At 35.0% G+C, this 26,567-nt stretch overlaps 1 pseudogene across 1 annotated transcript in view; it reads right to left on the reverse strand.

The window, feature by feature from the left end:
* LOC308659088 (olfactory receptor 6E1-like) overlaps nt 1-22,094 on the reverse strand; it is a 44,883-nt pseudogene extending 22,789 nt beyond the window's left edge. Inside the window, exon 1 of the transcript in view lies at nt 21,326-22,094. The product of the transcript in view is annotated as an olfactory receptor 6E1-like (transcript). The remainder of the gene's footprint in view (nt 1-21,325) is intronic.
* Nucleotides 22,095-26,567: the final 4,473 nt, after the last annotated feature.

Genomic DNA, 26,567 nt, shown 5'->3' on the forward strand with positions numbered 1-26,567 from the left:
TCCAAATTAGTAAAATTGCTACAGTTTATGAGGAAAATAAATTCCTACAGGTCTTTATTCACATTCAAACATTCTCCCAGCTCTTGTCCTTTCTTAATTCTAACATAATTCTAATATACCCAATATAGCCCTAAGTCTTTAGTTTGGCACTACATATATTCTTCTTCATTATTCAGTTTAATTTAAATTTTCTTCTACAAGAAAATACTGTATATTTTTGAATTGTATAAATTTGTAAATGTTTCCTATGAACATTTTGAGTGTTCAAAAAATATAAATAATATATTTTCTATGGTAATATAACAACTCAGGACAAAAATTGTCATTTATTTTGTATGAAATTGAAATGATTCTTTTCATCTATGTACAAATTTCCTCAAGGAATGTTTTGTTCATTACATAAACCACTTCATTTATTTTAAATTATTTTATAAATCATATGCAGAAATATACTTCTGTTTTTTATGAATATTTTGAAAAGTCATAAATATTCAATTAAGGAGAAGAAGGTATTAGGTAGTCATGATAAAAACTAGTGTGTATATGTGTAAGAGAAAGAAAGATACACAGAGAAGGAATAAGAAATATATATATATATACATATATATATATATTCTCTGTATACTATATATATAGGGTATATGTGATTGTGTGTATATGTGTATGTTGGTATATGTGTGTGTTCTACATATGTATGATTTAATTATCCTAATAATACTAAATAGTTAATAGATGACAAACATGTAGTTATTCAGAGGTATAAGATCCTTAGGCAATGGGTATATGTATAATTGATTATTTATTTCAGATTAAAGATTCTGGGTAGAGGTGAAGGTAAGTTTTTAAGGAGCACATTGTAAATGAGTGATAAATCTCAATTTTATAGTTTTAAAAATGTGATCATCCATTTAACAGTCAATATCAAAAATAAAATTGTCATGTATGTATGGTAGAAAAAGTAAAATACATGACTAAATTAATCATATGTATACGCACAATTATGTGTATATATACATATGTCTTCATTCAGGTATATATTAGGTATGTGGGTATATAAAATAGGATTAGCATATTCCTAATAAATTATTTGGGTTTAGAATGATTATCTCTATTTTTAAAATTCCATATAATCCCATTTATTTTAAAAATTATTCTAGCATCATAAAACAATAAAATTATTTTGATAAAGCAAACCTTAAATGCATATAATAAATTACTGTGAATTTCTTATTTCTATTAATCTGAAGAAGCATTGGTACAGTAATGACTAGTGTTTTAATTGCTATATATTAATCTGCAAAAATTATTTTAGTTGCTAGCTTAATGCCTAATTATTTGTTTTAAAGAGTGGTTTTAAAAATAATAGAGAGACTCTGCTTCTTTTTTAAGAAATCATATGTCTCTCTATATCTTTTGTTCTTCTGTCTTCATCAGAATATCATTTTCATGTAGTGCCTTTCTGTGGTCCATTTGAACAGTGCTGAAAGCCATTTCAGCACATACGATGATGCAATTTAAATACTTCTCAAATAATGTCGATGATAAATGTGAAGGAGCTATAGAGTCTACATTTAAATAACTCAGAGAGGTTTTTTTTTTTTCCATTTTGCCTAAGAGACAATTCTGCTGAAAGACCTTAACTATCACCAAATTTTGGATGGCAGTCAACCTAAATTTTCTCTTTATTAACTTGGAGTGATTCAGGCTCTCTGATCTCAGCCTCAGCATTTCTGCTCCAGCCTTGATATTTACATCCTGTAAGTACTTGTAAACAATTACCATATCCCCTACTTTGTTGTCTGTTAGCCAAGCTAAACAGATTGGGCTCTTTTAATCTTTTCTCATAAATCAGTCTCTCCATTCCCTTAATTACTCCTGATGTTCCGTCTTGAACGCACTCCAATATGCTCATCATATTTCTAACACTCGGTTTCCCAGAACCAAACTACATTTTTTTAAAAATGAATTCATGTTAAAATTATGCTTATTCAATTGAAATAACTGCAGCGGAACATGCTCTCCCCAGCATTCCATTGTCTGTATGGGTACACAGAGTGGAACCATCACCACCAGGATCCTCCTTATCAGATGTGTTCCTACTTTACTCTCCTTGGCCTTGTGCCAAACCACAGGCTAGCATATGGGAGGGGAAGTGTAATGGCTTTAAGATTGTGTGGAATGGCAGGAAGACTGTTCATCTGAAGGAAAAAAAAAAGGACCCTTCCATGATGTAAACTAATGACTATTTTTGTGGTAGTGGTGTTCATAAACTGCCATGGTTTAGACATGAGGTGTCCCCCAAATGCTCATGTGTGAGACAATGCAGGAAAGTTTAGAGGTGAGATATTGGGTTATGTATTAATCCCCTAATAGGGATTAGTAACTGGGTAGTAATTGTAGGCAGGTAGATATGGCTGGAGGAGGGGAGGCCCTAGGGGACATGCCTGTGGGGTATATATTTGTCTCTCTGCTCCCTGGTTTCATGTCCCCAGCTGCTTTCCTCCCCCATGCACTTCTGCCATTATGTTCTGCATCATCTCAGGCCCAGAGGAATGGAGTTGGTCCTCTATAGACTGATGCTTCGGAAACTCTGAGCCCCCAAATAAACTTTTCTTCCTCTAATTGTTCTTGTCAAGTCTTTTTGTAACAGCAGCAAAAAAAAAAAAAAAAGCTGACCAAAATATAAACCCTCTATTACAAATCAGGAACTTAAATTTTAGGTTTCAAACTAAGATCTTGTACATTTATCACAGACATTTTAATGTCATTAAATGGAAGGAGAAGAAGCAAAGTTAAACTTGACTGTAGATCTGTAATATAGAGGGCAGTGTACTAGAAGCCCCAGGATCTAAGTTACTCATGGTCATCCTGGATGGGGAAGCTGACAAAGACCAGAAAAAGCTAGAAGGCTAGAGAGGTTCTGGGTTGAGAGAGCCAGTTGCCACCAAGAATAGTGATTTTAAAAAGTCCTGTTATTACAAGTATGTAAGTTATTACAAATATAGCCTTTTCCCAAGTCTTTATTTCTTACAATTAAACTTATTCTTTGTAATTGAATGTTCACAAACCTTTTTAAATCCTAGAGAAAGTTATATCCTGTTGAAGAATTCCCTAACACAATCTGGAAAACTAAGCACATGTAAAACAAAAGGTTGATAGGAGGCACCGTCATCTATAAAACCTCACAATGCACAGGGCCGCATGGGTGTATCAGGGAATCCAGCAATTTTTTTTCTATAAACATGAAGAATCTATTGTTTGCCTTCCCTTCCATGTCATTTTCATTCCTCTTGCAGACAAATTAAACTCTCATCTATGTCCAAACCAATACCCAGGACATCCAGGGATATGTAAGCTTCTTTCTCAGTTCTAGACGAATTGCCCCCACCACCCAAATTGAAATAAAACTGTAGGTGACAATGGGTAATACCAAGAGTTTTTGCTCCATATTAAATTCATATGAGGGGACCTCCTGTCTTTCCACTTAGGGAAGCTCCCTACATTTCCCTGAATCTGTTCTCTGTAAGGAAGTCCCTTACCTTCCTCTACAACCTGTCCTCTGTTTCCACACTGTGGAACACGTTTCCTGGTCTGTTTCTTCCAAGAGCACACCTTAATGAACATTGGGAACATGTCCTCTTGCAGAATGAGGGATTTCCTACCTGATTCTGGGTTTGGGGCCAGGCTTGTGGATTCTTTGGGAATAACATCCTACACTTATAGTCCTTCTTATCTATTTGCTGCAGTTGCTTCCCTCTGCCAGTGATAGGTAAAGTCACTCTGATTCTCAAGCATGGTCAAATTCCTCTGCTACTCACATACAGGCTTTCACTCTTATAAACCGAATGGTGACCACTTTGAAACCTTTTAGCACTATTTGGTGAGGATACACCATTTGTCTGCTCTTTGCCAAAGGGTACAGATTCTCTATCTAAGTGAGAATTCTTAATGGAACATGTTGTCCAAAGCTGTTTTGCTTTTTTCAGTCTTTTTCATTTCACTCTTAAGATTGAGTTGGGTTCCACTTTTACAAGGATCCACATCTCTGTACTCTCTCTTTGGCCTTTACCTTTCATTTCAAAAAGTTAACTTTTTCTGTTTTACCTCCTATTGAATTAAGAAACCAACACCACACACAACTAAGAGTTTTCTAATTTCATGTCCCTAAGCCACAGGCTTATCCAACATGAAGTTTGTACTCAAGTTATCAATGTTGACAGTTACACTAATAGGTCACCACACAAATATAGTGACAAAACTTGGTCTTCTCAGACTCTGATATCAGTGTCACTTCTGTGATTTGATTACCAAAACAATATTGTATGTGTTAGTTTCATTATATATTTATTTACACCATTAGGGCTATGGAGTACTTGATAAGCATAGCAATCACACATAGACAAATCATGCTGCTATTCAGAATTTTCTAAGTTTAAAATGTATTAAAAACTTTACACAGAACAATAAGAGGACATGGCTATTAAGAATTTTTATATTTAAAGGCCTAAGTATCTCTTTTAACTGCATAATGTAATCTTCAAAACAATCAAAGGAAGTAACTAATACTAATAATTCAAGAACCCTGCTGCATATGAATATTTTAATACATATAAGGGAAAATAACCAGATATATAATAGTCTTTTTATTTTCTATACTGAATGCAGGGGAGACAAGAAATACTGTCAAAGTACCAATGCATTATAATTTCAATCCTATTTTTATACACAGCTCACATGAAATTCATACGTGAGGACTTGAAGAGTATTCACAAAATTGGTTTAAATATCAACACCTATATGTAATTGAGAATATGTGATTTTGGACTGCAAGATAATTAAAATATAACCAACAAATATAGACAACAATAAATGGTAGAGTGTAGAGTGAGAGTGGAAATCAGGATGGCTTGTAGATACTTCGTATTCCTTGATGTGGTTAGAAAAATGCAAATCTTAAATACAAATTATAAAAATAAGGCTAGGGTTCAAGAAGAGAAATAACACTTAGAAAAATTCTTGGAAGTGAATGGATGCTAAATAAATATGGTAAGTAAATCATGTAATATAATAGATGTGAATTAAACAAAACCAGATGCACTTTTGATGCAGTTTACATTCCAGACTGTGTGGAGTCAGACGCTCTAGTACACCTGGCAGCCCACATGGACAGGGTGCTCACGTTCATGATTCAATTCTTTCCCATGGTCCTTTAGTGAGTGTAAGTGAGAAATACGGGGAAGATTAGGAGAACTGAGGCAGGCCTACCTCCAGGAAAATCAGAGGACAGGAAAGAGGAACTTGGCAAGTCCACCAAAATCTCAAGTTTTACATTGAGTTTGGGTTGGTGGTCACTTATTGCTTTGAGGAATGCAAACATTCCAAGAGACACACATAGGAGCAGAACCATTGGAGTTTCTGAAATGCAGGAGGCCCCAAACACAGCCTTGTGGCACCAAACCCAAGGTCTGCTGAAGGGAATGTTCTAGCACTAGGCTCAACGAAGAAGGACCTCTCAGCTGAACTGTGCCTAAAGCAACAAGGAAGCCCTGGTCCCACTCAGTCACGGACTACATGGACTCAAATCCCCACACCAGAGGCCTGAAGAAAGAAAGGCCTAGAAAATTTCCATATGGCATCATTTCAAATTTTTCTTGTTATTGAAAATGGCTGATAAACAATTACAAGATGGCTTAATGAAAGTATGAAACCCAAACTCAAAATTTCAACACAACAAGCAACAGGGATGAGTATGATACAGGAATTTTCAGAGAACTTTAATTAACTATTTGAAAGAGTGAAAAAGATGGACAATGTATGATAAAAATATGAGAAATTTCAATAAAAACATAAAGCCAAAACAGGACAAATGGACATGCTAGAAAAAAATACGTAATATCAGAAAAAAAAATTATTTGGACAAACTTGTCAACTAACTGAATATGACAGAAGAACAGATTCTGTAAGTTTGGAGGCTAGTCAACAGGAATTACTAAAATGGAAAGTAAGAAAATAAAATGAAATAAGAATGAGATCAATGTCCATGATTTGAGCAACAGTAACAAATGGTGTGATGCATGTGTTATTGGATTTCCAGAAGGAAAAGGAGGAGAAACAGCATGAAAAATATTTGACGAGCTTATAGTTGAGAAGATTCTAAGACAGATTATACACCAGTCCATCTACAGTATTTTTAAATACTGTATTTTTGTAAATATTGCAAAGAAACCACACTAAGGTATATCATATTCAGTTTTTTTGGGGAAAAAACTGTAAAAGAAAACATTAAAGTATCTGGAGAGGAAAATCAAATAACAAGAGGGGAAAAAAGCAAGAATGATAGGAGATTTCTCATCAGCAAGAATTGAAATGAAAATGGAAAAGACATTTTAAACTACTAAACTATTGGGAAAAAAATAAAATAACATTATGAACCTATTATACTTTATGGTAAGTTAAAATATCTCCAGCTTCTTGAGAAGAAATGCCAAACAGAGGTTGGGGATGGGGATGTGGAAGAGCACTTGCCTAGCATGTGTGAGGTCCTTGGTTCAATCCCCAGAAATAAAACAAAACAAAATGTCATATAAAGAAAAAAAACCATCTTTTAATAAGTAATACTTACTATAACAAATAGTAGAAGGGTATGAAAGGAAATTACACTTTCATAATATTTTTACACAGTAGAACATTTTGTAGATTGATGAGTTAAGCTTGCTTGATATTACAGTATGTGGAGAAAAATTTTAAAGGCACAGAAAATGAGTCAGTAGAGGAAATAAGTGGAATTCTAAAGAAAATACTTCATTAACCATTACCTAGAAAAGGTAAAAAAGGAAGGATAGAGAAATAAAGCATGGCAAAAATAGAAAGTAAACTGTGATTCATGAAATTTAAATCCAAACCTGTAATTATATTAAATATAAACAGATTAAAAGCCCAAATTAAAAGACAGAGATTGTCAGATTGATGGAAAGTCAGAAATATATATACATGTACATATATATATTTGTATACACACACACACACACACATGATACATGTTTATATATGCATATAAATCATAAATAAAAGACACATTCTACACGTTTAAATCACAAACATACTTGAAACAAACAAAAAATATTAAAAAGGAATATCATGGCAAAAACTATCATAAGAGTGCTGGCACGGTCATGTCAGCAGCAGAATAATAAATTCCAACTTGAAAAGTATTTAAGACCTAAAAGGGCATTTCATAATAATCAGTGTTAAATTATAAAAGAAGATTCATATTTAAAAATATTTCCCTCAGTAACAAATTTTCCCCAAATTCGTCAGCACAAAAGTAAGTATAAATAGAAAATTCATAGTCACAATAAAACTTTACCATTTGCCCCTCAATAACTGATAGCTAGGCTAGGAAATTAGGTAAGTGTGGGAGGCCATCCTGGCGCGTGATTTGAGTTCCTTCCCTGGCTGGGGTAAGAGGCGCTTAGGCACAGATGTGTCAGAGCTTTCCCCACCCTTCTCCAGGTCCGAGGGCTTGTCAGTGCAGAGGCGTGTTTGGCCACTGCTCCAAAGACCCAATCGTCGCCCCTGACCTTGGGATGCTGCCCCCCTTAACCTTCATTGGATGGGATTTTCCCCGGAATTTTTTGTTCCCAATAAAAGTCCACTCCCTGGCGTGTTCTCTCTCTCTTTCGCTAGTCTCTTCTGTAAACCTCGATATTGCATTAGGTGGCTGGAGGCGGGAGCTAGGAGAAGCAGTCCTGGAACTAGTTTTAAAGGTAATTAGAGTCTTGTATCTTTAATTTAAAACTCCCTAGCGTTTTACTCAAGAACGGAACCTTCTTTAATGTAGCCAACGCTGGTTGCATGGCAGAGGTAAGCATAGCGAAGATCTGAACAACAAACAGCCATCTGGCCCACATTGATGTTTATAAATAAGACACCTAACATCTCATTGTCTGCAAGTGCATGTGGAGAATGCACAATTATAGACTGGAGCTTCTGCACTGATAGTTGGAGTAAATATCAAAGGACTAAAATTGCAAAGGACTTAAATTGCATTTAAATAAAAATATATTGAGATATAACCTGTGGCAAAGATCAATGTATGAAAAGAAATTAAATGTAATAGAATAAAGGAGTAAACAGGATATAAGAAAAAGAAAATAATGTATTTGGTTTATAAATAGCATAAAATTAAATAAGAAATCACAAATGTAATTATAAAATATTTTGGACAGAGGGAAACATAAAAATTGTAGGATGAAGCTAACACAATCCTTACTGGCAAATTTTTAACCTTTAATAATATTAAAAAAAGAAGAAAAGCATAAAGTGTGTGGTCTATAAAAATCATCTTATAATCTAGGAAAAGAGAACAAAATTAAATACAAATTAAGTAAAATAAAAGATATAGTATACAAAAAGTAGCAATTTATGAAATAGAACGGGGTAGGTAGAAAAAATCAACAAGATTGAAATTTAGAACTATAAGATATGAATGAAATAAAGCACTTGACCAAACAGATCCAAATAAAGGGAAAATAATTAAAAAGTAATGAGATAAAAACAAAACCATAAATTACTGATATCAGAGATGCAAGAAGGAATGTTACTATTAAAGTCACAAGACATTAAATGGAAACAATGAAAAATTTATCTATAAATTTTATAATTTAAATGAAGCATTAACCCAACTTCTTTTTTTTTTAAGAGAGAGTGAGAGAGGAGAGAGAGAGAGAGAGAGAGAGAGAGAGAGAGAGAGAGAGAGAGAGAGAATTTTTAATATTTATTTTTTAGTTCTCGGCGGACACAACATCTTTGTTGGTATGTGGTGCTGAGGATCGAACCCGGGCCGCACGCATGCCAGGCGAGCGCGCTACCGCTTGAGCCACATCCCCAGCCCCTAACCCAACTTCTAAAAAAATTGACACAACAAATAGAATATAAAATCCTGTGTTCTCTTGAATATAAAATTCATGAAAAGTCCATTACATAAACAAAAGTCTAATGTATTCAAAAATTTGGAAAAAATTCTATCAATACTATCCCAACTCCCATAAAATGGAAAAAGAAGGGATTATGTTGCTTACAGAGGCTGTGGTGGCTTTGATTTCCAAGCCAAAAAAAAGGTGTTACAAGATCAGAAGATAGCAGGTTGATATGGTTCATGAACATTGATGCAAAAATCCTGAATAAAACTTTAAGAACTGGCTTCAACAATAGATGAAGATGACACTATGATTAAATTATTTTCCCCAGAAAAATGCAAGTTTTTAATCATCATCCTTGCAATAATTAACTACATATATAAATTAAAGGAAAATATAATATTTTAAATAGGTATAGAAAAATAGTAGGCAAAATTAAATATCTGTGCATTATGAAATTTTTCAGAAAAGTGAAAATGGTAGAATGGGTGGGAAACCAACACACACTGTTAAAAGGAATGAAAACCGCAACTGTACCAACCTAAAGTTAACAGTGTTTCAAATGGTGAAATATTCAATGTTTCTTCCTGGTTGGCCACATAACCACTATACATGCTCACCCTCCTTCTGTGAACACTGTTTCTCATTGTACTCCGAACAATAGGGCGTGTGCACACACACACACACACACACACACACACACACACACACACTCAGACACACAGAGTTTAAAGATTTGAGCAACAAGTAAAAATGTCCTAGTTATCCTGTGACATAAAAATTACCATGTGTCCATAGAAAACCCCAAGAAGTACACAGGAAAAGAAATGAAAGGTACTTTAGCAATACTGAAGGATACAAAGGCCTTACACAAAATTATATCATACACTGAAAATGAGCTATATAAAACTTGGATCACAAAATACATGGAAATAAATTTAATAGTGGATATTCATAGTATGTAGAGTAAATATAATATATAAGACAAAACATACTAATGAATGGAAAAAACTTATAATTTAAATGTACTTTATTGCTAAAATGATCTGTAAATTCAACACAAATTAAATCAAAGTCTAAATGTGTGGGCCTAAAATTATATAACTTAGTTTTGCTATTAGGCTAGGAAATTAAATTGATGAACAGAAGGAAGAGACAGTAAATAAAACCATACTGAAAGGGAAGTGTGTAAATAAAACTTTCAAATATGACAAGGGGGTTCAATGGAGAATGGACCTTAACTCAACAAATAGTATTAAAACAACTGTATAATTATCTTTTAAAATGAAGCATTGTTGACATTGTTTCTCACACTCAAATTTATTTTCAGGTTTTCACAGCCCCAAACTATATAATGTAAAGAAAGAAAGAAACAAACAAAAACACTACAGTCACATGAATTATTGTAGGCAAAGAACACAAATAGAAATAATTATAAAAACTGGATTTCATAAAATTCATAAATTCTGCTCATCAATTATTATTGATAATAAGAAAATATATGAAACAGTCCAATTAAAATTTATGGAGCCTCTAATAATACAATCCTGTTTTAACACACATTAAGAACAAATTATTGTTGGAGCACACTTGTGAATATATACATAAAAATATTAAATATTGCTTTTATCAGCATTTTGAAAGTGTTAAAAATATAATTCCCACACTATATAGAGTTAATCATCAAAAAAATCTACCATGTAATTCATTAATTCCAAAGAAAGCTCTTAAAATGTGCTTGACACAAACTAAGAAATTCAAGAATATTTGTTGTTTATATTAAATACTTCATTTTATATAATATTATAGTTAAAAATGTCTATATAATAAGGTAGTACCACTGCAAAGACTAGTCTTTCTGCCTAGAGCTATTTTATTTTATAAAACAAGAGACAGGAAGAATACATATAAGAATTACATGGTTTTAAAAGAATTATTAATGTATAAACAAATGCTTTCAATCCTGAATACTCCTGACTATCAATTTTCAAATTTATAGGATTAAAATTTTAGATCAAAATATTGATTTGAAAAAGAATGTTATAAACATCAACTATTCTTTTTATTTAGAATCCAATGAAAAATGAAATAAATAATACATTGATTTGCAGCAGCACGAAAAATATAAAGAAAATGGAAATTAATCTAACAAGAAAGGCTTGAGGACAATATGATTAAAATCAATAGAGCTTTATTAAAGGACTTTAAGGAAGCTCTATATGAACAGAAACTCTATAGAATTAAGGTATGGCAAGAAGAAATATTATAGAAATAAAGGTGCTCCTTAAGTCACTCTAGAAATTCAATTTGAAGCCAGCCAAAACGAAGAGTGAATTCTTAACACTAAGGTGTTTGCTTTTTATAAAAGTAATATGCAAGAACTAGATAACTTTTTAAAATATTAAAGAAGTTCATATGACTTAGAGGAGATATCAAAACATACCATAAAGTGGATAATTTAAAGAATTATTGTTTTTTATTCTCATAGATCAAAGAAAGTGAATGCAGATTTTATATAAGGCTTTATTATATGAGAGGATTTAATTTTCAAGTCATGGTAAAGAGAATGGATGTTGAAATCATCAATTACCTATATATGTTTACTAAGAAAAATAAATCATGGACATTTATGGAATACTTATTTTAAATATATTTATCTGATTATTAAAATATTAGTTTGATAGCAATTTTAGAAAATTTGTTTGGGAAAATGCTACTTTTCCTGAACTTTAAGCAAATATTTTTCTTTAATATAGAAATTGCCTCGATTCCTTTCTTATTTTGTGATATTTAAAAGAATTAAAGTAGTTGTTAATTTGTTCTTTCATTCTGTGAAACTAAAATTCAGGCACTCTCCTATATTCCAATCATGGACTCTTTGTTTTGTTTTTGAGTTCTATGCTTTCCAAATTTTGTAATTACTGAGATGATAGTTATCCATGTTAGGTGCATGATTGTCTGTTTCTTTTCCTTTCCTTTTTTTCCCCCCAAATGCATTTTAGCAACTTTTTGAAGTCAATATTGCCTAAGATGATTTTATGTGGTTTTATTATATTTGAATTTCCTTTTGAAGCTCTCATTTATCATCTTTAAAAATTCTTAAGGTCTTTACTTGGCTTGATCTCTGTGAACTTTACAAAATAATTCAGAAATATTTTATTTTATTTATAACCATGACCATTTATTAAGAATAGAATTGTTAACACAGGTAAAAAATCAACTTTTCACTTTTCTATCCATTCAGTCTTTTAGGTAAAACTGTTTGTATTAATTACCTTAAAATAAAGTTTATTTTTTTTAATTTCAACTGTTATTTTCCCTACTTATTTTGTAAATAAAGTATATGGGAGTCATAGATTCATATGCAACTACAGGACTTTTTAAGACAATATTAGTCAGATAGCAATGGCATACATTGATTTGTTGAAAATACCTAAGCTTTGTTTAGTATGTAATGAAAAGTTTGCAGTTCAAACACGCAGTACATTGAGGATTGTCATAAGCCTTCAATTTACAAAGAAATTATTAGAATTGTAGGAACATGGCAGCTGTCTTCAATTGCCATGTATCTTCATTCACTGGTCTGATAACTATGGATGGCCTAACTTGTCTCCCCAGTACTTTGTCTACACTGCTACCAAACAGTTCTTTCTGAAACATACTTAGCATGTGTTTCCCTTCTGCTTAAAATTAACCCTTTGATAGATTCTTTCTTAAAAATATTTAACTTGATAAAAGGTACAGTATATTCACAAAATTAAATTGATCCCAAGGTAAAGGTTTTCACTTATGAAGGATCAAAGCACATTCATCAAACCCTTCTAAACAGACATCACTTACTCTTCTCTCACATGTTCTCCTTTTTTGTTTCTACCTGGTATTAAATCCTGTGTTCTTACCACTTTGGAGTAAAATCAAATTCAGACAAATTCCAGGGCTGGCATTAATGCATGTTAAGTCATACCAAGGACACTAAATAGTTACTATTGAGAAATCAGTCACCATCTGAGAGATCACTATGGCAAGGAGAATAATTTGATGGAGCACATGCATGTCTGGGTGTGTGAGGTATACGTGTAATAACTTACTTTAAAGGAAATTTGAAAAGGAAATTTTCAGAGAATTTTTGGCATTAAGCAGCTAAATTACTGGAATGATTTAGTGCATTCCAAGGTGATGACTTTTAGACTTAGTAATTCAAAGAAGAAAGGGCACAAACTTCAGTAACTTGTTTACATGCCAGGAAACTCCTGTTGTACAATTCACCAGTTACCTGACTTCAGACAAGTGACCAAACCTCTTGTACTTCAAATTCCACATTTATAAGATGAGGGAAATACTGAGGATGGCATAATGTCTGCCAGACAAGAGTCCATGGCTAATTGTTAGATCATTTCCCCTTTCTCTCAATTTGACCTTTAACAGAATAGGTAAGTTTTAGTAAGTTGGCTAGAAACCTTTTTACCTTATAGAAGTACTCAACTCTTCCTAATACCTAAATTTTTCAGTAAATAAAACTGTCTCAAGTGCACATTGTATTTGTGGCTCCACTAAGCATATAAACATTACAGTTATAATCCTATTTACAAGGATGCTCTTACTAAACTACTGTAAATCAAGCCTGCCATGTGCCGTCCTCCACTGTACAATATGAGAATAATGGAAGACGTCATTAACTCTTTTTTACATCTAGGGAGAAAGAACATATGGTTCATTTGCACTTACACAGATGGTATTGGAGCAAACCCCACTACCTTGCAGGTTAGTTCAATGTGCACACCTGCCTCAGAATACTAAGTCTATTGGTTCAACTTCTTTAATTTGAGACCACCTCAACTACAGTATGAGCTAGTTAAAAGATACCCTCTTTAAAAAGAAAATATCAGAATCTTAGCCTTAGTGAAGGGGAATATAATGTGGAAAATAGGCCAACATTTGAACTTGCATGTATATTTCTGGAGTCATAGATAAGTAAAATGATCTGCAGATGGTTAAATGGCAGAATTAGGTAGATAACTCCTATATGTTACTGCTTTTTTTTTCTGCCATATCATATTAAGGGTTTTCAATTTGATTTTATGTTCTTATGATTTTGTGCATTTGGTCATATGTAAATACTAATGAATCTTCTTAGAGTATAAAAAGTTGAACAGTCTTAACTTACCCTTAATTTATGGCTTAGCTACACAATTGGAAGTAATTAGGGACACTATAATAACCTTATTTGCTCTATAGAATGTTTTATGTGGTATATATTTTATAAAATACACAAGATAAGTGCTCAATAAAAATAGCCTGATGGGTCAATTTTGAATGAACCATGTGTCATATTCTTATATAATGACCAAATATGTGCCCAAATTTCTCAAATTGTGCCATACACTGGACATTAGTTATATTGACCTCAGCCCATACCAAATGTGCCATTGGTAAAAATTTGGAAATTTTTCTTATATAAGGAGTGTCTTACTATTTGTTGTCATGGTATTTATACACCATGCACACACTGTACTAGTAGAATATTACTAGCTTTAGGCTTTCTCTAACCCTGGACAAACTCAACTCCCCAGGTCCCAGAGCAATTTTTATGTAGAAAAGTAGAAAGCCAAGTTAGGTCCAAAGGCAGTAGTGATCCCAAAGATGTGGAAATCAGAACTGAATATGGGAGGGGTTAAGCAATTCAATAGTTGTGGCACAATATTCTGACCACTATTGATATGACATGCTGAACTGGGGGTAAGCCAGACCACAATAGTCGAAAAGAGGACCGCCATGGAGGTGTTCTCCAAATTCAGAGCAGACATTTCCATTATAGCACTATGCACAATGAGGGAACAGAGCCCTTACTTTGGATTACTCTATTCTCTTTATTGTGATGAATATTTCACATGTATTGGGATAAGTTTATTATAACTAACAATTATTATTAATATTTTCAATTTTTCCAAGATAATACAATGATTTTGTACAGATTTTGGATTATAATAACATTCCTTATAATGGATTATAATATAATTTGGATTATATTATAATTCCTTATAATAAACAGTCATTATCTGATAAGATGTATCATCTTCCATATGAAATCCTGGAAATCATTTCATCACAATTAAATATCAAAGAAAGAACAAAAAACATATAAAGAATAAAAACCACAGAGAAGAGAAATTGGCTTAATATTAGCAACTTCAGACCTGCCTACATTTATAGATTCTTGCATTTATTCAATGTCATAATTGACCCAGTTTCCTAAGCCTTAAAAGGGGATTTTAGGAAACACTTAAAAAACATTATATTATAAAATATATGAGAAAAATATTTGATTTATTATTGTGTGTTTATGTAATTGAAAATATCTTGTCTGTTTAAAATAATTGCAATTATTAATATATTTTTTACATTTCCAAAAAGTCCTTTAATTATATCATTAAAAGCTTATAGATGGCAAATTAAAAGAGATTTGGTTGAGTTGCAACTTTAATTTCCTAAGATATTCAAACTATTAGTAAATCAATGCTAGTTGTTTGGAGATTTCAGAGGTATTGTCATAGTTTGTTTTTTAAATTAAGATTCCTCATGCATTTGGTAGATTAATAAAATGCACCTTTCCTTTTTCTCTGTGCGGTGTAGCGCACACTATTCTCACATAGAGGGCAGCTTCATCCCTCTGAATTGCAGACTCTGCCACTTGCACAGCCTTCCCCAGACAGACAAAACTGAGCAGAGTCCAAAACATTATAATAACATTTGTCTCCGATGTTGATGAGGGCCAACACATATTAATTTGTCATTTGCTGCATATTTATCAACCAGATTGCAGACTATTTCCAGACTGAGGCAGTTAAAAGCCTTTATTAAAAATGATGCTTTTGAAATCTAATTTATTTCAGCATGCATATATTTTTGTCTATTTTTTTATATCTTGCAACTTAATAATGTTTCAAAAGTGTCAAATAGAAATGTTAGGCTTTACAAATCTATTATGTTTTCTTATTAATTTATTTTTGTAAAATACTATTTTATATTCTTATTTTTGCTATTCCAGCCCTGAATACTTTAAAGGAAACTATACTACCAGTGTTTCTGGTAAAACAGAAGCTAGTAGTTACCATGGCAATCATAATTTTAAAGAACATGCCTCAGACCTTTATAGTGGAATATTATTGAGCAAATAAGTGGCATAAGCGAATCAAGGTAAGTAGTCAAATAAATATTTGAATGGAGCTTTTCATATCCCACTCATGGAAGCAAAAGGGTAAGTGTGAGGTATTTGTTTACATATATGGCTAGGCTAATATCTACAATATTGTCAATTCATGAATTATTAAAAAATATATAAAGATTTTTATGAGGTTAAATTTCCATTGCAAAACACATCATATACTTCAATCTATACTTATGCATGTGACAGAAGTAACAGAGGACAGCAGTTTTAGACTTCCTTCATGTCAGTTTGCATACTCCACAGTGTTATATTTTAAATTCCCATCTTTGTCTAAACCTTTGCAACTTGAAGTCATTGTTCCAGGTCCTTTGAGAGATGTAAATATTTAGAAATAGACGCAGCCTTTGCCTACTGTGAGCTTAAAATATAGTGAGGAAATGATATGCAAATAAATAGCTATGGAATTACATTGAAAATTGATGGTTCACATAATAAGTATTACAGGAAACGGGTGAAATTATCAAGCTCCAATCTTCACAGTAAATGTCAGAGAAAAAAAGAAAGGTTTGCATGTGACATCTCAGGAACTGAGTTGGACTCCTAAGGCTGCTACTCACTATTGAATCATCTACCAAGTTCCTTTTTTTTTCTCTAACTTCATTTATTTATCATCAAGCAACTATTTTACTTTGCCATGGACTAGGTAGTTTAAACAATAGGACATTTTATTTCCTCGTGATTCTGAAAGCCAGAAGTCTGAGTTTAATATGTTGGTGGGGTCGGTTTCTCCTGAGACCTCTCTGCATGGCTCCACGATGGCCATCTTCTCTTTCTTTCCATGGTCTCCTGTGTCTGAGTGGCTGTATCCAAATTTCCTCTTTTTATAAGTACACAAATCATATTGGATTAAAGTCCTCCAGTGACCTCATTTTAACTTAATTACCCTTGTAAATACTATATCACCAAATACAGTCATATTTTAAAGGCATTAGGGGATGGGACTTCAATGTTACATTTTATAGTGACACAAGTCAACACATAGCAATGACTAATAATACCCATGTTATTTGAATATTATGTTAAAATATGATAATGTATGTGAAAGCATACTGTAACAGAAAATGATTAAAAAGCTTAAATTACACAATAGAGTATATAACACCACCTGCTGTCACTGATAAATCTGAGGGACACAAAACAGTAAAAGGGTAATATACCATATACCAACATCCTATGGTACTCCGTGAACATGTACAATTTTCATATTGTTATATGTCAGTTAAATTTTTAATTTAAATTAAGTAAAAAGGATGATATGAACTCAAGAAAATTCTGGTGGGAGTATTCCTGGTCAAGACATAGCACACTGAATATAGGTCTGTTCCATGACCTTTTGGGATCTTGATACCCTTCACTGGATTATGTGCTTTGGGGACAAAGGTGAGAAAGAGAGTATAGCAAATGCCTAGGGAGTAACTCTGGGAATCAGGCCTGATTCCTTACTAATGCATCATTCTTGGGTTGGTAAGGAAGAGTCATATGGTCCTAGGTAGCCTCTAGGAGTTCGGGGAATATGGTCGTCAGTGAGCAAAGGGAGAAAGAACATAGCTAGTCTCCATGTTGATGAGAACTGAGAGAGAAAACTTTTGATGAGTTGATAAAGGTTAGCCACCCACTGACACAAAAGTTATCAGTGTATTTATTTTAGTTATTTAAGTTGGCAACCAGAGACAATCATGAGACAGAGGTTGTATTCCAGTGAAAGTGGATAGTGTGATCAATGAAGAGAAAAATGTAAGTCATCTCAAGTAGATGACATCTCATGGCACTAGGAGGACTGGATTTATTTCTTTGTCCCCCCTTATTTTGACTGAAAAGCAATTTATTGTTAAATGATATGAACTTTCTAAACTTCAGTTCTTTCCAGAGAATTCATAATAATAACATACCTTATGAGTATTTATGGTCAGAATTAAAATGGAAATTATAGGCTTAATAATTTGTACATCTTCTGTTGCTTTATAAGCACTCAATTAAGATTGATTAATATTAAGGAAGATTAAACAGGAACAATGACCATAGATATTTTACCAAAACAAGTGTGTATATTTTTGTCCTCTCTTCCTGTTTCCTGATTTGGTCTAAATTAATGTATTTATAAACCAAACAGAGGCTGGGGTTGTAGCTCAGAGGTGAAGTGGTCTCCTAGCATCTGTTAGGCACTGGGTTAGATCTTTGGCCCTACGCAGGGTAAAATAAAGACATTGTGTCCACCTATAACTAAAAAATAAATATTTAAAAAACCCAAACAGATTGTAATGAAAGCTATGAAAATAAAGGAAGCACAAATAGTTTAGGATACTTTGTTAACTGCTTGGAAAACTGGCAGTGGGTTAGCCTTGGCACGTCTCTGAGTCTTCATTTTTCAAGAACTTCCATAGTTTCTGGTTCAGAGTCCTGGGGCAGTTTCTTGAGTACATTATGCTAGATGGCCTCCCGTGGTTCATTATGAGAGGAGTCCTTCCCACCTCCTGCCCATCAGAACCCATTTCAATATTCATAAGATTAACTTGCTGAATTAGACACACAGAGCTTCAGTTCTGCTCTGAGCCAACCTAGAAACCCAGTTGTATCACTGACAAAATTTGAGTTGAGGAAATTCTGGAATTTAACTGCAAATGCACTTGGGCATCAGAGAGAACAGTGGTGCACTAAGGGTGGACCAGAACCATTATCCACAAACTTGTTAGAAAGTAACTGAAGTTCAAAAAATAACACTGCAAAACATCAATTTGCATGGGTGCTTACTAGAACTTCGCTCAGGACTTTGACACCATTATAAATCAAAATGTCAGCACTATGACTTTTATGTGGAACTGAATAGGCAGCCAGAGTGGGCTCCGGAGCACAGCTGGTATACACTTTGCAAATCCCATGACCTTATGTATATTGCCACTGTTGTGTACCAGCTGGGGTTTCTGGGTGTCACTCAACATTATGATCCCAGAGCAGATTATTATAATTAGTTCTCACTCACTTATGGTCCAAACTTCAAAAAATCTGAATAAATAATTGATGTATCTAGAAGCCTCATAATTTAGTAAAATAGCATTTCTTACACACAAAATTATTTCTAGGCAAATCAATATAAATCTCCAAAACTTTTAATTGCAATGTTAAATAAAGTAACTTGGGTAAGGTCTACCTCCCTAAATCTCTATGAAAGCGTCCAAATTGATAACGGATTTTCGTGTGACATATTTGACTCCTAAATTTTAATACTTGACTATGAATTCTAATAATTCGTATTTTATCCTTTTTAACCTAGAAGTACTAGGGAATAGTAAAATTAGCTAAACCAAGTTAAAGATGAAAAAAATAACATAATAAAAATGGTTATTTTCTTCAGAATCACAAGTTTTAAATTTACACTATGATCATATTTACATGTCATAATGGTGTATATAAACTTAGTATCATCTACCTTGCCAGAAATCTCAAAAGACAATAAAAAGTACTTGGAGCATGTTGAACTATATTAAGTGAAGTTTTGTTACATCATATTAATCTATTAGGAGAGTCAAAAGTATTTCAAGTCTATTTTTGTCTTGTGTTATGGGAAATGGTGGAAAACACATTCTGAATTTGAGGCTTACAAAGCAAAACCAGGTACTCTGGGCAAGTGGATGTGTTACCCTGAACGCTGAGATAGCTTCATCTTCTGCCTCAGGGGGAAACTATTTTTAAGTTAAATAAATGTGTGTGCTTCGAGTTTGTTCCTTTAGGACTCACTGAGTATCTAGTGTGTCTTGGCTTTTGTCAAGGTTTTAAAAATATGACCATAAATAAAACTCCTTAGAGCTCACCTTCTAACTGGCAGAGAGGAAACACACAAATGTCCCTGCTGATGGTGTGCCAGGTGACCCCGCGTGAGCACCCACTGCAACATGGCCTTTTCTCGAGCATTGCTTGGGAGGTGACTCCTTCTCAATTCCTAGTTCTCACCAATGCAGGGTGAGTAGATGTTTTGTGTGGTCACTGCTCATCCACGCTGAGCAGGTGGCCCTCTCCTCCCTCCTGCACCATGACAGGAACTTCAAAACAGGCAAAGGGCAATTGAAATGAGCCTACAGCCTTGAGTCTCTGGAAATGCAAAGCACCAGTGACCAGCAGCACCCATTTTTAGTGCAATGTGAGAGAGACATACAGTCATTGTGCTTGAGCCACTGTGCATGGGGTGGTCTGTCTTACTGCAGTTCAGTTCAGGTTATCTATTACACGGGGAGACAAGGGGGCAGTGTAAAGGCAAAGGGATGCCTAGACAGAAGGCTGGGGAGGGATTTCAGTTGTCAGATGAGCTTGTCTCAGAATATAGCTTTCATGAGTACCATAGCAAATGCTTTGACCAAGTGTGCTGCCCTTCACTGACTCACTAGGTACCCAGCTCCCACTTCACCCATCACCCCACCCAACCAAGCCTCAGCTGTTCCTCCCCACTCTCCTGAGTCAGCACTTTTCTGTCCTCTCTCTAGCAGCCCTTTCTTACTGGCTCACAGTCATGCTTTCACTTAACTCACATGCAAGTTTCCCTCCTGGCCCTTGCCTTTCCCTCCAGGTACTCCCCATCACTCCACGTGTTTATAACAAAATAGCTGGGATGAGCTGGCTGCATGGGTTTCCTCCCCTTCTATTCTTCCACACGTGGAAGCTAAACAAGTGTATGCCCCCATCTACTCAAACTATTTATAGGAGATTCTACAACTGCAGAGTGCTATGATCATGGCCATTTCTGGAACCTCAGCCTATAAGACATTAAAAAAATTAACTATTTATTGCTGGTATATAAACATAAAAACATAAAACAAACATAAAAATTCTTGTAGGTTGAACTTGTATCCAAGAAATTATTAATTCTAAGAGCATGTTACTGGCGATAATAACAGCACTTCTTCCTTTCTTACTTAATCCTTTAACTTTTTTTTTTTCCTAGCTCTAATGCACTGGCTAGAAACTCTACTACAATTAAGGTAGGAAAGTAGTATTTTTATTTCAGTCCTGTTCTCAGAGGGTAATCTGAAAAATGATGCTAGAAATATCTAGATATTTTTAGATATTTCACATAGAAGTGGCATATTGATTTTTTTCTTTCCTTTTTTTTGTTTTTTGAACAAGATTGAATTAACCAATAATGATACATATAGGAAATATATTCATTTGAACACATGAAAAAAATTTTGTCCACGAAAGGAGAATCCATGGAGGTCAGGACAGAAGCTTCATTAGCAGAGGTTCGGGCAAAGAGGCAATTTTTCCCCTCTCTCAGGTCTGACTCAACTTCATGAGGGGATTTTGCTCCCCGGCTCCTGAATATCTGCTTCACCTGTTTGTTCCTTGGGGTGTAGATGAAAGGGTTGAGTGTCAGGGTCACCAGGGTGACCTTGCTCTAGTCCTCTCCCTGCCCATGCTTGCCTGGCTGGATATACAGGAAGATGCAGCTGCCATAGAAGAGAGACACTGAGATGATGTGGAGGGTGTGTGGGATGGTGTGGGGGGTGCTCGTAATGGCCAGAGGGCCCAGGAGGCTGAAGGTGGCCACCACACAACCCAGAAACTCTGCCAGAATTGAATCTGCACATATGAGTTCCAGGAGTGGAAAGTTGTCACAGAAGAAATGGCTGATGATATTGGAGCTACAGAATGGCTGCTGAAATGTGATGTGACTTGGACCATGTGTGAGAAGGAAACCTGTCATCCATAAGAAGAATGCTGGCTTGATACATACCCTTTTGCTCAGGATGGTGGCATAATGCAAGCAATTACAGGTGTTGACATTCCTCTCAAAGGACATAGCTGCAAACAGGAAGTGATGCCAAGGGAGAAATAGAGGACTATTTGTAGGAAGCAGCCAGCTAGGGAGATGGTCCTGGGAGGATGTTGGTCAGTGTCTTAGGAAAGATGACTGAGGTGAACCAAATCTCCAGAATAGCAAAATTCCAGAGGAAGTAGTACATGAGGGCGTGGAGGCGCCTACATAGGACCTCTTGTGACATAAGATACAACCCTCTTCCTTGAAACATGTCTTAAGATAGCTTTTCAGATGTCACACTCACTAGCTTTTATTTTATTTTCCCCTATTTTAAAAATTTCTTCTCTCTCATTTTTTCTTGTTCTTCCTCATCATCATGTTTGTTTTTAAATGTTGTATTACCCTGCTGTTTAATTTTTGAAAGCCTTCTCTGCTATCTGTCCTCACCCTGTGTATTCAATGCAGTCTCCGGATGGAGAGCCATCTGTGTGCTGCTCATACCCCAGCCTGTTTCCCCCTCTCTCTCTCCCCTGGAATCTAGATTGGTAGAGCCATTTTTACAATGTCCAAAAACAATAGTGCGTGTCCTGGATCTGCTCTCCTGAATGTCTTCCATCTCTATTACATTCATCCATCCACCTTCTTGAAGTTGTTAGTCGCCATGTTGGATGTCAGTGACTCCTCAGTTCTATTGTCTGTGGCCTCTTTCTCTACTTTGTCAGTAGGTCCTGGCAGTTACATGATTACATAGAATTCAAGCACTTCTCATGCTCCAGAACCACCATCCCCCTCCAAATTTCAATGGTGCCTCAAGAGCATCAATCAGGGCTCCTTACTTCTATCATTGCCCCTTGATGTCTCTTCTCAAAAAAGAAGCCAGAGTACTGAGCTGAGTTATCACTCTTCACTCAAATGTCCTTAACATCTTTCATCTCCGTCGGAATCAAATGACCAACTCTCATGGCTCTGAATCCCTCATGGTCTAGGCCTTTCCATCTCTTCTGTCTCCCTTCCTGTCTACTGTACCCACAGTCACCTGGGCACACAGGGAGGTAAAGAGGACCTCAAATGAACATCAGACACAAGCACTCCTCGGAGGTTCACTTCCCATGGGAAACACAAACAAGGCAGTTCCTCATTTCCTGCAGGTCACCCTCCCATGACAGTTCATGACCCCTTTACTTAGTTCTGATGAGTGTACAGTATAAAATCTCTGTGCACACACACACACAGGCATACTCACATACATATTTTATCATTTTTACTTGTTTGTAAAGTGTGTGAAAACAGAGTTTTTGTCTGTCTTTTCACTGCTGTATACACAATGCCTACAACAAAATGCAGAACATAAAAAAACACACAATAGATATTCAAGGAAGGATTGACCTAAATCATCAGAGAATTCTATTATTTTACATATTGTCATTGTTAATATTATATTTATATAACCAGAAATAATATTATCAGCTGTGTTTACATATACATATATATCTGTAAATATACTCTTGAAGGTATAGGTGATTCAGTCTTTTTATTCTATAAATATGCTTCATTTGTAATCTTGAAATAAAAACATACAATTAAATTGCTCCGAAGCTAACTTGTTGGTGCAAATGTGTAACTTAAGAAAACACACTCCTAGAGATGACCTTAAGCAAAGCTTCCTGGGTTATATCACACTAGGGATACGTGGGCCTAAACACCTGCTTCAGTAAGCTTTCATTTTGCTTTAAATCCCTTTTGAAGTCCACATCCACGTAAAGATGAGGAATCCAACCCAAATGAATTCCACTCTCACATCAAAAAGTGTTTGGTCTGAAATTCCGTTGTGTCTGAGACTGTTTAGATTAGTTCTAGACATCCTACAGTTCTCTGGTTTATCAGAAAGGAAACATGGCATGAGGTGAGAGTATTTTCAGTCCGTCAGACCAGACTCTGGGAGTGAAATGGAAAGGCAGTAGGAATCCTGGCGGTTTTATTGCTCTGTGGGCCCTGCAGCCACTTTATGAGGCTGAGGCAGGGAGTTTCTGCATGCAGGTGGCTACTGGCTCCTCTTCAGTAGCAACCCAAGCTTGTCGTCTGGAAAGGAGGCCAGGTGGTCCCCGAGGAATTATAGAAGGAAACCATGCAAAAGTTGAAATGAGAAAAACCTGGGGAATAAATGCAAAAGCATGTGTCGCCAGGACGAGCCCGGAGAAGGAATGCCAGCTCAGCAGAAATCCCGTAACTAGGCCAGGCAGCGAGCAGGCTTCTTCTTGGGCTAAATCATTCTTGCAAAATTCTTCCCCATCTCATCCTTTACCTTCAATTCTGCTGTATTTTCAAACATGCAGGAAAAAAAATATTCAATATAAGTTTGGGAAACAGACTCAACTCCAGTAAATTCAACGAAATCTTTGGCTTCAATTCTTTCCACTGACAAATGTATCATCCTGCTGAAATTGACAGGTAATTGATGTTTAATTTTCAGTTTGATCACTTATTTTATTTTTAAGTGTAATTTAGATTGTGCAACGATATAAGTGCATTATAAATAGTTTTCATTCATATTCAGACGTTATAAGAATCAATGACTTGAGATTCTGTGTTAAGTTGCTTAGCTTTATGGCCATGACACTCTGTGTCAGTTGGTGGAAGACAGCTCACCACCCTTGACCATTCATAGGGCCTGTGCCAATCAACCCAGAATAGACTGCAGAAACTTCTGTTGATGGCCTTGGCAGCAATGGGTATATTTTTCAGGAGGGAAAAAATATAAAAGAGATGCACCTTATTTACTACTTTTTTTTGTCTTTTTCTACTTCAGCAAGCATGACAAGGCTCTAGAGGCGGATGGGCTGGGTTCATAGTCAAATAGTAATTTGTTGATTGAACATTTGTAAATGATAGGCAGTTTGTGAGACATTTTATAAATAAATCATCTAACTAATTTCTCATGACAATGCTAAGTGGCAGGTATATTACTATCTCTTTTTTATAATTGAACAGACTGAATCTCTGAAGGTTCACTCACTTGTTGAAAGCAGCCCTCTGAGGATGGCAGGACTGGGGCTCGAGTCTGAACTCTGAATCAGAAAATCTCAACATGGAACACATTGATGTGTTAGTTTCTTTCTAATCGTATGGTTTTTAAAACAAATTTTAAAGCAAGGTGGGGTTTCTATGGTGAATGTTATTTTTGATGACACAATATTATACTTATGGTTAGGGTGTTATTTGTTATCTATCTGGACCTATTTTTCTTCCTCAATACACAAAGGTAAATTTACCTTAACATAACACATTTCTTTCCAGGCCAGCAACACTGCATTAGCAAATGTACACATTCTTGACTCCCTTTCTTCACTCTCATGACATTCTCAAGATGTACCCAAGTCATCTATATTTAATTGTATAAATGTATCAAAATTCACTCATCCCGCTATTAATATAAAATCAGATTGTTTCTGCCTTTTACTATATCAACTGATACTGTAATGAACCTGCTTGTCAATTTAGGTACAAATGCAAATTTTGAGCACAGAGGGTTGGTAGCCAGTCAATATATTCTTCTTGTGGGAGCTTTGCTCTAGGATGGATAGGTGAAAGCAAGTTGGTAATATGTGGTGTGTGTATATTTTCTGGTTGCTCTGTACCCCCTGGTTTCTCCCCAGGGTTAACAGTAAAGAGCCTCTTTGGACTCCTTTCCACACATGTTCACCATGGCTCCACATGCCAGTTTGCTCGCTTTAAAAAATCAAAGTTTCTGCCACTGTAATGGTTATGATATAATATGTCGTTAGTGATGTAATTGATACTTTTCTGATTTCTGTGAAACTTGAGATTCTTTCCTCGTAGCTATTCAGGATTCCTTTTCCATAAACCTATTTGCTTACCTTTTTGTTTTAGGATCTGAAGGGAAGTGGATGAAATATTCAGTGGACATTTGAACACATGGGAAGCCAGTTTAGGGAAAGGATGATATCAGAGAAACTGATATGGGAATGCTCATCACCACACGTGGTTGTGTGTGTGTGTATGAGAGAGAGAGAGAGAGAGAGAGAGAGAGAGAGAGAGAGAGAGAGAGAGAGGGGCTGTACCTGGTGGGAATCTACTCTCCCAGAAAATTTCAAATGCAAAATAAAGTGTCACCAGTTGTCCCAGAACTTGCCCTTATAGCTGAAAGTTCAAAAGCTTTGACCAAACTTTCTTCCTGCCCTACCCAAGTTTCATCCCAGCCTCTAGCAACCACTTTTCTATTCTCTTCTTCTGTGATTTTGATGTTTTAAAATTTCTGGTATAAGTGAGATCATATAAGAAGTTTTATTTTGTGTTGGGGTTATTCCACTTAGAATAATGTTCTTCAGGTTTATCCATGTTGTTGTAAATTAAAAAATTTCCAAACTTTTTATGTCTGAATAATATTCTCATGTGCATCTCTATCAATATTTACATATATATGGGTATATGTGTGTATATCTATGCATATATTTATCTGTCTAACCCAGTTTTCCTTATGTGTCCCACACATAGGTAGTTTCCCTATCTTGAGTATTTTAAATGGTGCTACCATGAGCCTGGGAGTGCAGATGACTCTTGGGGACACAGATATCACCTCCTTTAGATTTGTAACCAGAACTTAAATCACTGGCTCATATAATCATTGTATTTTTAATTTCCTGAAGAACTCACATATTGT

This window comes from Spermophilus citellus, assembly GCF_964194105.1.
Source record: "Spermophilus citellus genome assembly, chromosome: 10".
NCBI classification, from domain to species: Eukaryota; Metazoa; Chordata; class Mammalia; order Rodentia; family Sciuridae; genus Spermophilus; species Spermophilus citellus.